We start from the raw sequence: 18,381 nt of genomic DNA, 5'->3' as shown, positions 1-18,381 counted from the left end.
TATGAAAGTGTGGAGAATTTTTCTGGATATAAAAATTGCATATGCATATGGAGTGTATGAAAGAATACATAAAATTCTCAATACATATGACATAATGGGAAAAAAAATTGCCTCCGTTTTATTCATATTTTGCCAAGACACTCTCAGAGACACTGAACACATTATTATGGATGTAAATATCTGGTTACACCATTAAACACACCACAGATTGCTCTCTAATAATATCAACAGATATACTCTGACAAATGGTAGAATGACAAAGGAGCAGGGAGACTTCAAAAAGAGCTTGACAGGATAGGGATCGACAAGGAAGGCTCTCTGGAATGGCTAAGCTAAGAAGAGGTCAAATTAGTTGGGATGGAGAACAAGTCATCATCAATGCCCAAGACCAAGGACACTGCACAAATGCTTTAAGAAAAATGTCGGGATTGATCCAATCGGATAAATGCAGGTTTTGTGGGGAAGAAACAGAAAGTACCAGTCACCTCCTTTTGAGATGTAAAAACACTCATGTCACAACAACTGTACACAGAGAGACATGACAGCATCTGAAGAGAAATCCACTGGCATATCTATAAACATTTCAACATCCTGGTCCCAGATGAATCATGGAAACACAAACCAAATCTGATCCTTGAAAATGACCACATAATGAAAATGACCACACACATGACAAGATGATCCCATCAAGTGTGGACATCGCAAACAAAGCATTGCGTCCAGACATAGGACTCCAACACAAAAAGGAAATGTCAGCATTGTTGATTGAGGTTTCAGTTCCCAAAGACTTTGGACTAAATGCCACAGAAATCAGGAAAATGGCCAAATACCAAAATTTGAAAAATGAGGTCAAGAGGACTTGAAAATTGAAGAAAGCTGAAATTATACCAGTGATAGTACAGGAACTACAGGAATGATAAAGAAAACTCTTATTGAGTACTTAAAACCAATTCCAGGGAATATCACTACAAACAAGCTACAAGTGGAGGCTGTCAGAGGTTCAGGGAAGGTTCTGAAAAGAGACCTTGGAATGAGGCTATGAGAATGAAGTTTCACTGTTTAGTTCATGAATCATGATCCCCTACCAAAAAGGTATTGGAAATTTTGAGTTCTGGGAGAATTCCTTTCACCGCTTGAAACCCAAATGGAGATAACAAGCAACAGATTGTAAATGATTGGTTAGATTTCAGCAAATCAAATAGCAATGGATTAATTAAAAGCAGTGTAATGAAGATCAATATTTTGAAAAAGAAACTGAAATCTTTAACAACTGGAGAGGTTTGGTAAATGGTTAACATAATCTATAAATGGAGATGATGATCTAGATTCCAGAAGAACTCACAATCCAACACATAGAAGCCTTTCTGGATCTAACTTACCATAAAATGTACAAAGAGAAATCTAAAGAACTTGAGCATAGAAAAGGCAAAATGATCAAAGTTGTTTGATAACAAAGGGGTGGAAACCTCTGGAAACACGATAACAAAAACAATCCCCAGGGTTTGTGTACACTTTCCAAAGTGCAATAAGTGGCAAGATCTTCAACTATGAAGAAGCAGTACAATTTATAGACATAGAGGAATGATTGAATAGCAAATATCATTGTCATTGTGCACATTTCATATTTAAAGATTCACATCATACATTGATAAGCACAAAATATCAAACATGCAAATACTTTTATGGTGAGAGACGGAGAAATGCATAGAAAATGGAAGTTGTCCATTTAAACAGAAAGGTTGAAAAATTTACCCGAATGTAATTTTAGACGATACAGAGCCGCATGGTCATTTGAAACGCCTTCAAATACAGTACGCTATTGTTCCTACTGACGAGACAAGTAATATAACATTTTATGCAAAAAAATTTTACCTTCAAACACTTTTATGGAAGAATTCTTCGTGTAGACTTTCTAAGACCTAAAAACACAAGTAATGATTATAAAATGGACTTTCTGCAGCACCATATATATGTTTATATATACATATCTATATATCTATATATCCCTCAAAAACAATAAAACTGTTGGTTGGAGATAAACACCATAATTTATCATTCATTTATTGGATTCATATAAGCCTGGTGTTGGCTTAGCGGTTAGCTTGCGGGCTTGGGATCCTCGGGTCCTGAGTTTGAACCCCATTGGCCACTGAATTAACACCAGGGAATTGACTCAGCTTGTCATCCTTCTGAGGTCAGTGAAATGAGCACCAGTATACTGGTAATAGGAGCACTGCATCAGTGGCATAGCTGCACCCTCACCAATGATGCAACCAGCAGCCAAAAATGCAGCACACAATGTGAACTGGATTCAGAAATGCACAAGAATCCTTGTAAGATGAGGTTCTTCATCACAGGCAGAGAATGCAGTTTGATACCATTGTCAGGCAGTATTACAAGGACAATTGAACTCGTTCACAAATTCTAAAAAACTAGCCTAAAAAGGCAACATTTTATTCTGGTAAAAATTACAAAATAAATTCTGGCTCAAAGATTACTCCCAAATCTCTAATTTGTACCATCCACAACATGAACAACAGGGCTGAAGCTAAATGTCTGTCAACTTGAGGGTTTTTTTTCACATTACAAACTTGTCACAGTCTGTAAAGGAAAGTACATCTCCATGCATTTTTTTTCTTCAAAAATTAAACATACCGAAAGTTTTTTAAAAAAATTGTCCACAGCATACACCAGCCTTAAGTGGGGATAGCCATTGGTTCATATCTGGCACCTTTCTTTGCAAATTTGACCCTGCACATATGTACGAGTCTGGGTCCAGAATGTGAACAGAAATAAACCAACATCTGCAAGAAAGTACAGAAATATTTTTTGGATTAATTGATTGACAATGGGTTTGTATTTGATCAGCTTCAGGATAACATTGATCCAAAAGAGCTAGCATTTAAAAAAAGGAAAATATTACTCACACTTCAGTCCCTTTGTTTTTTTTTTAGAATTGCAAATAAATTTCACACCAAATTGTTTGATGAATAGGACGTTTTTCCATTCCACATTGTACACCTTCCCTTCCCGGAGAGAAACATTTCCAAAAAGATATTCTATTGGACAATTGCGTGAAATAATCAACCCGGGGTAATAAAATCGAATAACAACCAAGTAATCTAGAAATCAATTGTAGCGAGGAAGAAAGATGTCAATGCTGTATTCAATATGCATTCTGGTTCAGTTGCAGTCTGAAAAAGGAAACTACCAACTGTTACAATTTACTGCTATAATTTAAAGACCTTATTAACTGTACTGTTCTTCCTTCTTAGTCAAAGATGACCATGACAACTAGAATTCAGGAAATCTCAGGTGCATTGTATTCAAAGATGGCTAATTAGTCCAATTTGAGCATGAAAAGATCCCCTGCATGTTGGACATGTAGTGCGAATGCAGAAGAGATGCTTTTCAGCTCTTTACTTGTGAAGCTCATGTTTTCTGTTGGCCAGTGTGACTGTTTTGTTCATAGGAGATGGCTCCTTTGCTGATGACTGCACCAAGTTGAGCGATCCTGTGGATGTTTGTCCCAGGGGATGTTGAAACTCTTTAGGGAAACCTTCAAGGTATCCTTGAAGTGCTTTTTCTGGCCTCTGTGTGAATGCTTCCCTTCATTTAGCTCCCCATAGGAGAGCTTTTTTGTTAGTGCTCATCAGGCATTTTGGTGACCTGTCCTGTCCATCTTATCTGAGCTCTCTTCAACAGGGTGTGGATGCTGGGCATGTCAGTCATGCAGATATTTGCAGTATTAGGAATCTTTTCTTGCCGTCTGATCCTAAATAGTCTGCACAATCATGTCATGTGAAAGTGGTGTAGCTTGTTTGCGTGCATGGAGTAAACCGTCCACGTCTCACAAGCATACAAGAGGGTGGGAAGAACAACCACTCTGTATACCTTCATTTTTGTTGAGAGACTGATTCCTCTTCACTCCCAGATGGTTTTTCGTAGCTTGCCAAAGACAACGCTGGCCTTAGCTATTCTAACGTTGACTTCATCCTTAATGTGAACTGCTCTGGAGAGGGTGCTGCCAAGTTAGGTAATTTTGAGCCTTTAACTCTTAACTTGTAACAGATGGCTTTACGTACTGCTTAAGGGAGGCAGGTTACGATGTACAGTAACTACAATCTTTTTGGAAGTGATGGTGAGACCGAAGTTATTACAAGTAGATCAGGAGTCCATGCTACGTTGCATTTCTTGTTCTGAATGAGCATTTCAAGCACAATCATCAGCATAAAGAAAGTCATTAACCACAGCCTCATGCACTTTAGTTTTGGCTTGCAGTCTCCTCAAATTAAAAACTTACTGTCCATGAGGTATTTAATGTGGATGCCACATTCACTAACGGAGAATGCACCATAAGCATGGCAGCAAACACCATGCTGAACAGGGTGGGGGCCAGCACACAGCCCTGCTTCACTCCATTTGTGACTGGAAAGGTATCAGAGGAGTCTCCATTGTTCAGGACCCGAGCAAGCATGCTGTCTTGGAATTGCCTTACCACGGCGATTAATTTTTCTGGATAGCCACATTTTGCCATGATCTTCCATAGGCCCATACGACTGACTGTCGATCTTACTAAAGCTTTTGATACAAACGTTGAGTAAGAGTTGCAATTCTGCTCTTGGCATTTCTCCTGGTGCTGACATGCAGCAAACACCATGGCAACTGTTCCACAACCTTTTCTGAAGCCACATTGACTCTTCAGTGAAAGGTCCTGTTCAAGATCCAGTGTCAAGCAGTTTTGCAGGAATCTTACAAGTATTTCCCCAGCATTGCACAGTCGGGAGATTCCTCTAATTGTCGCAAGCGTGACAATTTCCCTTATTTTTGTGAAGGCGAACAATTGATGCATCTTTGAATTCTTGAGGCCTATATGGCTTCCTGGTTCCACATTGTCTGAAGTAGCTTGGTGAGTTTGTTCATGAGTGTTGTACTTCCTGCCTTATATATTTCACCTGGTATTGCATCTGACCCTGGTGCCTTGCCACTTAAGAGAAGAATGATTGCTTTCACAATCTCAGCTTTACCTGGGATGTCAGCAAGTAACATGGACTTCAATTTTGGGCAAACTGGAAATTGCCGCATCATTAATTGTTGATGGGCAATTGAGAACATTGTTCAAATGTTCTGCCCAGCTCTCCAGGACTTTGGTCTTGTCTGTTAACAGTGTAGGTCCATCAGTGCTGAGGAGAGAAGAGCTTCCACAAGCTTGTGGACCGTAGATTGTTCTCAAAGCATCATAGAAGTGTTTAATATCATTTCTATCTGCGGATGATTGAATTTAATCTGCCTTTTTGCTTATCCAGTGACCCTGTATTTCTCTATGCTTTGATTGGATGATTTCACAAATATTGCTAAAGGCAGATTTCTTTTAAGCAGATGAACAGTAATTTATTAAGTAGACTCTAAAAGTCTAAAGAGACTGTGTTGCTCATCCAATAAAGTGGGTCTCCTCAATGTTTTCTTCAAACCAGTCATGGTGCTTACAAATGGTGGATCCCAGATGTTCTAGGGCCATAGAGTGTACCAGGTCTCTGAATGCTATCCAGTCATCATCCACGCTGAGAGAGAAAGTTAAGCCCATGTAGCTGGCAATCCAGATCTTCTTGGAAGTTTTGACTCGAAGTATCCATGTTGGGTTTTGAGGTGTTGAAACTCTTGTTGACTTTTTCCCTTGGGGTCATCTTTTCGGCTGAATAGTTATGTTCAGCTTTGAGACAATGGGTCTGTGGTCAGTCCAACAATCTGTTCCACACATGGCTTTGGTCACTGATATCCTGCCTGTTCTTCCTTCTGACAGTAATGTAGTCAATTAGTACCAGTGTTTTGAGTGAAGATACATCCAGGATGTCTTTTTTTTGGTTTGGCAGATGGAATACAGTGTTAGTAAAGAGGAGGTCATGCTCTGCACATGTCTTCAGCAGAAGGAGGTCATTGCTGTTACTGTTACGACCTCCATTTTTTTCTCTCTCACTCTCTCCTAAGTTTGATGGTCTCTGCCAACTCTGGCATTCAAGTCACCAAAGATGATGAGTTTTCTGATATTAGTACTGCCACAATCAGAGTCTAGCTCTTCATAAAATCTTTCTTTCACCTCGTCAGGATTTGTCATCATGGATACAAAAGCACTGACAATGGTGGCATGATTTTTCCCTGTGGGAGAAAGTCGCAGCGTCATGAGTCAGTCATTTATGCCTTTTGAGAGGCTAGCAAGCTTGGGGACTCGGTTGGATTTAACAGCAACACCTACTCCAGCTTCCCTGCACTCTTTGCAACTATGACCACTCCAAAATACCATATAGCCAGCTCCAGGTTCTAGAATTTGTCGTTCACCACCTCGATGAGTCTCACTTAATGCTGCTGTGTGGATGTTGTATCTGGCAAGTTTTCTCCCAACTGTGGCTGTTTACGTCTGGTCTGTCTGCCTGCCCAAAGTCCATAGTTCATGAGCATTTGCATGTTCTATGTGCCATGGAAAACGGTAACACCTTTGTCTTCTTTACACTTAGTATGGTAAATTAATCGTTAGATGATGATATGGCTTGCACGTGAAGTAGATTGCGCTGCGTCAACCTCACTTTCTCGTCCAGGCACATATAAGTTCAGTGGAAAGACAAATTTGAGACGGCTGGAGATAATTCTGCATACAGTGAATGACCTTGGTACCTGCAGTGTCTGACCGGGCTCTCAGCGCTTCACAACGCTTTGCTTAGTCGCTTAATGGCCGTATAATTCATGTCGGGCTGGGATGCAACAGAACAACAACAAAAAAAACACAGCGGAGAGAGGGAGGAAGCAGCAATAACAGAGTTGAAGGGCAAAATAGAGGGAGACTTGGACAAACGTCGTGCTTTAATCAACGTGTCTAAACACACTCATTATCCAGATTACAATGTGCTTACTTGGAACCCATGGGGAATATTAATAGGACTGAAACAGATTTAACTCATCATGGTAGGATGCGGAATGAGGCAGATGCATGCTCTTTAAGATGCAGGAATAATTAAAACGAGATATCTGCGATCATCAAGGGTAAGCCTCTCCTGGTGGCCATGATCTAATAATGGCTATATTCTTTTCAGACCACCATATGACCTTGGCCTTCACCATTTAGGGATAGAGTGTAAATGAAGAAAATGTGTGCCCATCTCCAATCTATCCATAAAACTCAACCTCATGAAAATCTGAGGAAAATTATCCAAGTTATCATCAAAAAGGTGTTTTTTTGTTAATTAGGTCGCAGATGCACAATTTCAGTGCAGATTGTTACAGACCAGTATTTTTTTTCAATAATTTCACAATTGTGCTTTGGTGAAGGATGTTTTGGCTGTTGAATGTCTTGTTGGATCGTAATGACATCAGCCAAGGCTGAAGTGGCCTCTGCAATGACAACTCAATATCTAAGAAACACCAACAGTTTGCAGAAGATATATAAAACACCGCCAATTTGGGTCAAGAGGAGAGGGGGAAAAGGTGGAAGGAGAAGGAATGGAGAAGACAAAGGGGAGAAAGGCACATTTCCCTGAGCTGTTGCACTGATTTTCATGGGTGAAAATCATTTTTAAACGTACTCGCCCAGTAAAGGAGGAATTGAGGGTCTTCTGTTTGCGAACCTGTGATAGTGCAGCAACTCCCCATTCCCTCATTAGGAAGGACCAACTTCACACCGCTTTATGTTAATTGGTGGAGATTCAGCTTCACTTATTATATCATACCTGGTGAGGTATCATTTGCCTAACTCCCTCTGCTCGTGGAATCTACTAGTCATACATTGCACTGCTGTTCTCTCGGAGACTACTTCAAAGCAGGGGCATCCTCGATGGTGCATTATCGAGAAGGCAGCTTTCCCATTCCTCCACTCTTTCGTCTTCTTAAAGTAACATTGTCCTTCACAGCTTGAAGATCCCGTATTCATCGTCTCTCACACAACTTGACCTATGGTCTTGTGTTTGTCTCCATACTTCGGTGATAGGCTTTCACCTTCTGAGGACTTTTACGACACGACTGGCCTGTTGACTTCATCCTGTGCGCACCCTCGGGACTAGATCCTTTTTAAGATGCTCAACGCCAACCCTTCACCATTTATAATCCACTGGAGGTTATTTTACAAACTGTTTGCTTGAGATAAGTTGTCACCTCGAGAGTCGTGAGTTAACTTATAGCCACATTGTTGTCTGTGACATCTGTACGTGCTTAATTGGGGGATTCTGAGGAAAGTTATTAAAGGTTGCTTTTAATCAGTATTATTGTATTTAGGTTCGACAGTTGGGATTAATAAATATTTCTTAAAAGGTTGTCCTTCTCTCTCTCTCTCTCTTGTCATATGTAGGTTTCACCTGTAAAACAACACCAAAGGCACATTAGTCTTTATTTATTTTCTGCTGTGATATCCTCTCGGTTATCGGTGCACTCGCTGTGGTGCCTCGAGATGGACACGTAACAAGATCCACTATTATGATAAGAGCATCTTGGAAGGCCAAACAGTCTTTGAGATTTTGCATTGGCAAATATTCCTGAACTTTTTCGCCCCTTTGTTCAAATCCCAGTGGTGGGAAAAGAATTTTCCTCAAGCACAGGATTCAACACCATTTTCAAAATTATTCGTAACAGCAGTAATAATAAATGTCATTTTCTATCTGTTTGTCTGTGTGTAACACTAATCACGCCAAAACTGCTGGGCAAATTGCCACCAAACAAGTTCGACCTCATGGTGAACATGGGCTACTTGGTTTCATCTGGAATCGTGGGATTCGGGAAGGAAGGTCGACGGAAATTCTTTAAATAAATGTGTATTGTGTCGTGCCACCCGGTGGTGGTTGCAGAGGGTATTACCAGTCAGCTGTGGAAATAACTTGCATTTTTGCACTGAACACATCTCCAGAGAGTGGGAAGCCCCAAAGCCAACCTCCACCAAGGGGAGACGGGGGAAGGGGGTGGGAGTCCGGAGGGAGTGGATGGGGTGGGATGGGAGTCTAGAGGGAGGGGGGAAGGGGTGGGAGTCCAGAGGGAGGGTGTGGGGTGGGAGGAGACAAGAGATGGAGGTAAGGAGGCAGGGTTAAGGATGGGATGAGTGAGGAGAAGGGGTGGGAGGAGGGACCTGGCAATGCCGGGCACCCTTGATAGTCAATACCAATTAGTGTGTGTGCGTGCGCGCGCATCCCCTAATGTAGATAATCTGCTGATAGGGATTTGTAATCGAGATTGTAGATACACCATTTGGAGAGGTTCTAGGCTGACAGGAGCCCAGCTGATGATCCATGCGGTTGGGAAAGTGTTTTTGTTTATGTGTGTGTGTTTTTTTTTTTGTTTGTTTGTGTTTGTGAGTTTGAGTATGTGTTTATTGTGTGTGACAATTATTCAGAACAGTTTTGTGTGTCAGTGTGTTTCCTCCATAACTCTAAACCCATGAACCCTTGTAGCCTGAACCTCTGCATGCACACTAAGGGAATTCCAAGGGAGTGCATAAGTGAAAATTGGGTGTTTGGTTCATTAAAACACCCATTTTGAAGATAATTAACGGCCTTATTTAATTATATCCTTTATCGGGTGCATCCTCAGCCACCTCGCTCTCCACCGGGTCTTTATGGCGCATCATGAGTTACCTGAAGCGGCCATGTTTTTTGGCATGCTCAACCATGCCTTGATTTGGAATAGGCTGCAACGATTTCTTAATGATAAAGTTTTGTTTTTTTCACTTTCCTCACCTACGTTATCGGATGTTATTTATTTAAAAAAAAACTTGCATCATCAAACAGCTTATCACACCTATGAATCACTGAATACATTGCAATGCTTATAAATGCCCAGAGACGCCAGCATTCGTGGCTTTATTTCATTTCCACACATGCCATCTCTTCAACTAAGCAGAATTACAAAATTTCAGCTTCGGAATTGAACTTAGCAGCAGTTCCGACTGCTTTAATTAAAAAAGTGTTCATTTGTCCAATTCGGGCATTGTTTGGGTGTCTCCGAGAGGTGTTTAATATGACGGATCATTGCTTGCCAAGTCAGCCATTCCTTATCATCCATTTTATTCGAGTGCTTAAGCAACTTTGTGAGCACTCTGAAATATTTGCACTATCATGGAATACTGTATGAGGTGTGTTCAAAAAGTATCCAACCTTAATTTTTCGTGCGTAAACAAATGAAGCTAGGGAGGCGTGGTTTGGTGCACGTATGTAGGCGATCCTAATTGGTATGCGTGAATATTTTCCCGCCTGCAGAAGCTGTCAGTCGCCGACAGACCACCGATGAGTGAGGAAGTGTAAGTGAGCGTCGTCGGATTTTCGTTTTTGACAAAATGACGGAAAAACTTGAACAACGCTACTACATCAAATTTTGTGTAAAGCTTGGCGATTCCCAAGTGGAAACGATCCCAAACCGCGCCTCCCTCGCTTCATTTGTTTATGCACGAAAAATTAAGGTTGGATACTTTTTGAACACACCTCGTATATCGATTGATTTGAACATAATTCAGGGGCCACTCACCTACATTGGCCACGTGTTGTCCTGCGGTGCAACAGATGGTGGCTGGCTCGCTGAAAATGTGAAATTTTATTTTCCACGGCGTTTCCCCTTTTGGTATGATCTTCCATTATACAACTCGTCACTTGGACATAAATAAATAAATAAATACAAATAAAAATTAAACGTTTCATTTTTAAAAGTTTCTTCAATCGTCTTGTGGAGTGCTTGGTGAAGCCACTTGGTGTGCATTTTTCAAGCTTCAATGGTGACAACAGGGTTTGATACTGGAGTTAGGAAGGTAAAATAAATTACAGTGCCTATAGAAAGTCCACACTCCCTTTCGAAATTTTCACATTTTGCCTTGTCGCCTGGAATTAAATTGCATCAAATCAGACTTTTCCACCTTTATTTACACATCGTAACCCACAACTTCCAAGTGAAAAACAAATTCTACAAATTTCAGAAAATTAAATACAAAATTAGAATATCTCGGTTGGATAAGTGTCCAGCCCCCTGAGTTAATACTTGGTGGAAGCATCTTTCACAGCAATTACAGCTGTGAGTCTGTTGAGCTAGGTCTCCACCAACTTTGCACACGGCCACTCAAAGACATTTATCTCTTTGTTCCTTTGCCACTACAGTGTTGATTTGGTTGTGTGCTTTGGGTCGTTGTCATGCTGAAAGGTGAACTTCCGTCCTAATTTCAGCTTTCTTGCAGAGGGTAGCAGGTTTTCCTCTGACATGTTTTTGTAATTTGCTCCATCCATTTTCCCCCTTCTCTCCTGACAAGTGCCTCAGTCCCTGCTGATGAGAAACATCCCCAGAACATGATGCTGCCACACCATGCTTCACAGTCGGGATGGTGTTCTTTGGGTGATGTGCTGTTTTTGGTTTGCGCCAAATGTAACGTTTTCTGTTCAGACCAAAAAGTTCCATCTTGGTTCTGTCAAACCACACAACTTTTTGCCACATGGCTTCAGAATCTCCAGTGTTTTTTTGCACATCTCAAACGGGACTCAAGGTCGGCTTTTTTAAGTAATGGCTTCCTTCTTGCTACCCTACCATACATGCCAGAGTTGTGGAGTGCTTGCGATATTGTTGTCACATGTACACAGTGACCAGTCTGCCATAAAGGCATGTATCTCTTTCAAAGTTGCCATTGGCCTCTTGGTGGCCTCTCGGATCAGTCTCCTCGCTTGGTCATCCAGTTTGGAGGGATGGCCTGGTCTAGGCAGGGTCTTGGTGGTATCATACGCCTTCCACTTCTTAATGATCTTCTTGACTGTGCTCCAAGGGATATTCAAGGCCTTCGAAATATTTTTATACCCATCCCCTGATCTATATGCCTGGTGTTGGTTTAACGGTTAGGGTGGCGGGCTTTGGATCCTCGGGTCCTGAGTTCAAATCCCGCTCAGCTGTTGAATTAATACTAGGTGGGGTTAACTCGGCCTGTCATCTTTCTGAGGTCAGCAAAATAAGTGAATCACCACATTGCGGCAGGAAAGCTGAGAGGTACACATGCTCACTCTCAGCTGTCTAGCCTGGGTTTGAATCACGACGCAGCTATAAATGGCCATCCCTCCCGGTGTTTCACAGGCACGGTGATTCATCATTGTGTGTGCCGTCTTTCGGATGAACGTTAACTTGATGTCACATCTGCCGGAATCCCTCTCCCTATCCCATCTCTCTGCCGTCTCCCCCTCCCACCCAACCCTATCTCTCTCTCTCTCTCTCTCTCTCTCTCTCTCTCTCTCTCTCTCTCTCTCTCTCTCTCTCTCTCTCTCTCTCTCTCTCTCTCTCTCTCTCTCTCTCTCTCTCTCTCTCTCTCTCTCTCTCTCTCTCTCTCTCTCTCTCTCTCTCTCTCTCTCTCTCTCTCTCTCTCTCTCTCTCTCTCTCTCTCTCTCTCTCTCTCTCTCTCTCTCTCTCTCTCTCTCTCTCTCTCTCTCTCTCTCTCTCTCTCTCTCTCTCTCTCTCTCTCTCTCTCTCTCTCTCTCTCTCTCTCTCTCTCTCTCTCTCTCTCTCTCTCTCTCTCTCTCTCTCTCTCTCTCTCTCTCTCTCTCTCTCTCTCTCTCTCTCTCTCTCTCTCTCTCTCTCTCTCTCTCTCTCTCTCTCTCTCTCTCTCTCTCTCTCTCTCTCTCTCTCTCTCTCTCTCTCTCTCTCTCTCTCTCTCTCTCTCTCTCTCTCTCTCTCTCTCTCTCTCTCTCTCTCTCTCTCTCTCTCTCTCTCTCTCTCTCTCTCTCTCTCCCCTCCCCCGCTCCTCTACCCCTCCACCACTGTTGAGGGGACTGTTACCTGAACAAATCGGATTCGGAGTGAGCCGACCAGAGGAGTGCAAAGGTCGCTGCATGTACGAGCATGCATGCAGCAGACCTTTGTCAGGTAGATAGCATGGGTTTTAAATGCTCCCACCCCAGGTCTCAAAATAGCCATGTGTATGTGTATGTGTGTGTGTGTGTGTTTTATCTCCATATGCGGGTTTCAGATGGTGGAACGGAGTCCTCCCAGGTCTCGAAGTACCCCACCTCCATTTTGGTAGGGGCAGTCACGAATCATGGACCAAGGTGTGAAGTTTTGTTCTCAAAGATTTGTTCCAAGGGCTCTTTTGAGGATCGTCACCAAGTGCCAGACAACTTCCAACTGCAGTTTGTTTGTCATAATATTCCCAGAGATGGTTTTTAAGATCGCTGTAAAGTTCTTCATCATTCCCAGTGCTTCAATGATCACTGGTACAATTTTGGATCTCTTCAATTTCCGAGGTCTTTTCACTTCTTTTTTTTTTTTTTACATGAAGTTGCACTGGCTTCGTGCTGGGACTGGGAGAGACCAGGCACGAGTAGCCGAGCAGGGGTGGAGTGCAGGAGAGGTTGAGGGGAGGGGGGGTGATAAAGATAAGGCGGGAAAGAGGGTAAACACAGGCTTGTGGGATGGATTTGTGGCGTATGAATTATGATTGGTGTCGTGTATATAAAATGAAGCCCTTTCAGCCAAGATGTCAGGGGTGGATTGGGACATCGGGAGAACTCCCATTGGGTCGGTACCATTGGTAGAGCGCATACATCCGCCAGGCTGAACAGTTTATTTTGTATCCCACTGATAAGCCAGATCTGGATCCGGGCCTGAACCAAAATCTAGTCGGCTTGTTCTTGTCACCGACCCAACTCATACACCAAGTTTTGTCACATAATATGTCTGCAACATTTTGAAAAATCATGCTAGATATCATTTTGGGGCCCAATCTCTCAATGGTGAAGAATCACTTCCAAAAAACAAGAAAAAGAGCAATCAGAGATTGCAGACCCTCGCCAGGACGTCTTTTGAGTGATTTTTTTTCGGTTTTAGGGTAAATCCAATATGGCTGCCAACCATGTGACCTACAATATCAAATGTGTTAACCTTTTGTTCCTCATGGACAGGTGGTCATATGTGTAAAGGTTCGCTTCAATTTGTTCAGCCACTTCAGAGAAGAAGATTTTTGAAGGTATAAAAAAAAAAAAAAATATATATATATATATATATATATATATATATATATATATATATATTGTTACGAATTCTCGCCCGTCGGCGTGCGGACAGCCGCTTTTAGCCGAATCGCAGCCGTACGCCCACCGGACGGACAATTCAGTCGCGACTTTCCGGAATAACGCCGAAAACTAGTCACAGGTGTGCTCCAAGCACACCACGACCTTGTCCGCACTCTACCCGCGCTTCAGGGTCCGATTGCCAAATAATTAATTTACCTAATTATTCGCGCGGGTAGATTACCGAGAGATTGCACCTCAGCGAGGCCTGCTTGGACACGAGCCGCTTAAGCAGCTCGCTCCGTTTTGGGATAACCGAGCGGGGTATTATCGCGAGGCCTCGCTGGACTCGATTATATTATTCCGAAATGCAATACGGCAGTTCAATGGAGGGAAAATGATGCAACGAACAGGTCCACATTTAAAGAAGCACATTTATTTCCAAACAACACATAAGCACGTAAGCAGTCATGCAATGAATGGGGGAAGCACACATGCAATTATACAGCCAAACACAATGCAAAGGAAAGAGCTAATACCGTCTATCTATTATGTACAGTCACTTATACAGTTTTACTTGACAGACTCGGCGCCACAACTTTCATACAAAGAAAAGCAAGGAAAAACCCCAGGACAGACGAGGGGGAAACTGGACCTCTTTGGGTCTTTATTGCACGGAGCCGTGTAGACCGCAGAGGCTCCGTGAGGCCACGCTGGTTACCTTCCTCACTGGGGCGACCCGTGACGTTCCTTCCCCACGGCAGCTAGCGTAACCGCGGCTCGGCCGCGGCCTGGTGATTCGGGCCCCAGCTGGCAACGCCTGAGAGGAACGAACGGGTCTTCGCTCTTTTTGAGTTGATGCTCTCTTTAAAAACCAGTTCGTCCCTCAGCGATGCTCGGATCGTTCCGAAGCCCGATCACCTCAGACCGTTCGGTGCTGGTTGGCTCGCACAGGAACATGCAGCTCCGCGCGGCACAGCAGGCTTGGTCGTGCTCGCGTCTCCTCCGCTCTCCTCAGCTTCTCCACCGACTTCAGGCTCCAGGCGCTCCGAACCCCGACAGACACTCCACCGACTGACCGCGCTTGGCGCTCCGCTTATATGGGGTCCGTGAGGCGAGATCTGATCTCCGCACTCTCACCTCTCACCTCCACTGGCTCCGCCCCTCTCGCTCTCTTGATCCGAATTCCGAGGCGATGCTTGCACAGAGCGGATGTGCACGAAGACAGCTACCCTGCGCGGTGAGCGGACGTGCGTGAAATCACCGACTTGTGCGGTGAGGAAACCCCCGCGTCTGCCTGCAGCGCCGCCGTTCAATGCGGACTTGCCGTGGCTGGCGCAAAGATGGCGTCACTTCGGAAACGAAGGTGAGGCGTCGTTGTTCGTGTTGATTTATCGGGGGAGATGTGGGTGTTATGAAGGCGGTGTGGAGAGGGTGGTTGGTGTAGTGGAGAAGGTGGTTGGTGGTTGGCATTGTGGTGGAGGTGGTTGGTGGTTGGCATGGTGGAGAAGGTGGTTGGTGGTTGGCGTGGTGGAGAAGGTGGTTGGTGGTTGGCATAGTGGAAAAAGGTGGTTGGCGTGGTGGAGAAGGTGGTTGGTGGTCGGCGTTGCGGAGAAGGTGGTTGGTGGTTGGCATTGTGGTTGGTCCAAAATAACGATAGTAAAAGAAAAACGGCTAACTCAAAGATCACAGCCCGAGTGACACGAATAAATCCCTTCAGACAACGGTGGGGAAATCTATCTGAACACACACTTATCGGCATAACTGATCTTAGGACCTATATGGTGCTCTGCGAATTTCCACAGCCGTAACAATATATATATATATATATATATATATATATATATATATATATATATATATATATATATATATATATATATATATATATATATATATATATATATATATATATATATATATATATATATATATATAATATATTGTTGCGGTATTCGCGCCCGCCGGCGTGCTGACGGCCACGTAACTCGAATCGCGGCACGTCGCCCACCGGACGGACAATCCAGTCGTGACCCTCTCGGACTAACGCCGGGAACCAGTCACGGGTGGACCTTTCGGTCTCACCGCGATCGAGCCAATCAGCCCCCGCGTGGGATAGGGTTGCTCGCCAAATTCGACCTACCTAAGTACCCACGCGGAGGGTAGACCGGGCGATCGCACCTCGCCGCAGGTCGACTTCGGACACGGGCCACTTAAGCGACCCGTTCCGTGCTATCAGAATAACCGAGCGGTGTTATCGTCGACCTCGACGGTTCGATTAATTATCGGGCGTATCCAGCCCACTACCAACCCTTTACGTGAAGCAAGATGAGGATTCAAAGAAAGAAATGACGAAGCGAAGCGGGAAGCAGTTCAACAATAAAGCACATTTATTCGCGGCACACGGGAAGCACCCATTCAATTCCACCAAAAGCACACAGAAAAGACACAATGCAGTTTAAGCGAAAACACAATGCAGAGCTAATACCGACTACCGAGCACACGGCAACACTTGTACAATTCTACCTCACAGACGGCGCCGACAACACATACCCAAAACCAAGGAAAAGAAATACCCTCAAGGATGAGGCGGGCCTGAGGCCGAGACCGGGTCGCGCCTACCCGTCTGGTGATGAGACGCGGAGCGGCGACGGCGCCTCAACTCCGCGGGCCTCGCGGAGGGTGTCTGGTAGGGGGTGGGAAAGGGGCCCCCTTGGTCGCACTATCTCAGCGCGGGGGGGAAACAGGAGGGGGTTGCTGATGCTCGGGGTATAGAGGATCTTTATTATCCCGCGACGAGCGTCTCCACCTCGGCCAGGTCGCGCTGTCGGCCTCCCTCGGGTGCAGCTCCCTGCACGACGCGAGCACCCCCTCGTCTGGTGTCGCCGCCTTTCCACAGCTCCGTCCCCTCCGTTCCGACTCCAACGCACACGACGAGCAGCTCCACCGCCCGCGAAGTCTTGACTCTCTCTTTCCGACTCTCCTACTCTCCACCTCTGGACTCTCCGACTCTCGACTCTCCTACTCTCCGCCTCTCCGCCTCTGGACTCTCCGACTCTCGACTCTCCTACTCTCCGCCTCTCCGCCTCTGGACTCTCCGACTCTCTTCTGACTGACGAACACGGTCCTTTTATCCCCCCGTAGCTTCGCCTTTGACCCCCTCCCTTTGACCTTTCACCTCGCTCCCCATTGGCCCGAGAAAAAGTGGGCGTGAAGGCTTTTTGATCCATAAATTTGCATATATCGATCGTCCTGGAGGCGGGGCCAAATCGCCCCTCGCTCACCGATTGGACGGCAAAAAGTGGGCGTGTGTCGTTTTTGATCCGTTTTTGAAGCACAAAATCCGTGATTTTGTACACGCTGTTCGACGCGCGCCCTGCACGAGTCCAACACCGGTACCCACAGCGGGGCAAGAACGGTGGCGATGCTACGGTTGCGAGGTGTGACGTGAAGGTCGTGGCGGTTGTGGTGAAGCGGCGTTGTGGTTGGTGGTTGATGTTGTGATTGTGGTGGTAATCATGGCGGTTGGTCCAAATTAAAGATAGTAAAAGAAAAACGGCTATCCTGAAGAGTCGCAGCACGCATAAATGACATATATTCCCACTAGACAACGGGTTTGGGCCTAACTACACATATACTTGCCGAGATACCTCACCTAAGGGACCTGAATGGTGGTTTGCGAATTTGGTAACCACAACAATATATATATATATATATATATATATATATATATATATATATATATATATATATATATATATATATATATATATATATATATATATATATATATATATATATGGCTGCCAAATCATATGACCATTGACATAATGAAAAAATTTTCTGTGCACCATTTTATCCCGAGATGATCCTCAATAATTTTCATACTGATTGGATGTGGTGTTCTACACATGTAATTATGACATCATTACGAGGGCACATATGACCTCTTAAAAAAAATCACTTATTCCCCATGAGGAGTACTTGCCATGTGCCACGTTTCAATTTTTTCCTTGGTGTGGTTTCAGAGAGAGAGGTCTAAGGTTTTTGTTTTTCCAATATGGCTGCCACACCACATGAGCTATGACGTCATAGTTATCATTAAAACATTCTCCATGAGTCGTCACACCAATGGTAAATTTTTTTGTCTCGATCCAACAAGCGGTTGCGGAGAAAACACAAAAGTTCTGTGCAGACAAACAAACAAACAAACGGACCCAAATGCAATACCCTCTCCTTTGGCGAGGGTAACTAGAAAGCATCTCGAAATGCAAAGCCCATCCGCATCCACTCTGCACTCGAACTAAACTTGATGAAAACAAAAGTTAAAAATAATTGTACATTTTATTCATTTGTTGTCTCCACAATCTCGTAATAAAGGTTTGTTGAAGAT

At 44.0% G+C, this 18,381-nt stretch overlaps 1 protein-coding gene across 1 annotated transcript in view; it reads left to right on the top strand.

The window, feature by feature from the left end:
* RNPC3 (RNA binding region (RNP1, RRM) containing 3) overlaps positions 1–11,276 on the top strand; it is a 65,326-nt gene extending 54,050 nt beyond the window's left edge. The window contains exon 16 of the mRNA XM_085882441.1: positions 11,258–11,276. The gene's annotated coding sequence lies outside the window, so the exon portion shown is untranslated. The remainder of the gene's footprint in view (positions 1–11,257) is intronic.
* The last annotated feature ends 7,105 nt before the right edge of the window (positions 11,277–18,381 follow it).

The sequence above is a fragment of the Eptatretus burgeri genome, chromosome 5, assembly GCF_056783735.1.
Source record: "Eptatretus burgeri isolate ZD-2024b chromosome 5, Ebu_testis_v1, whole genome shotgun sequence".
Taxonomy (NCBI): domain Eukaryota; kingdom Metazoa; phylum Chordata; class Myxini; order Myxiniformes; family Myxinidae; genus Eptatretus; species Eptatretus burgeri.
The sequence above is the reverse complement of the archived record's forward strand: the minus strand, read 5'-3'. Positions and strand labels throughout refer to the sequence as shown.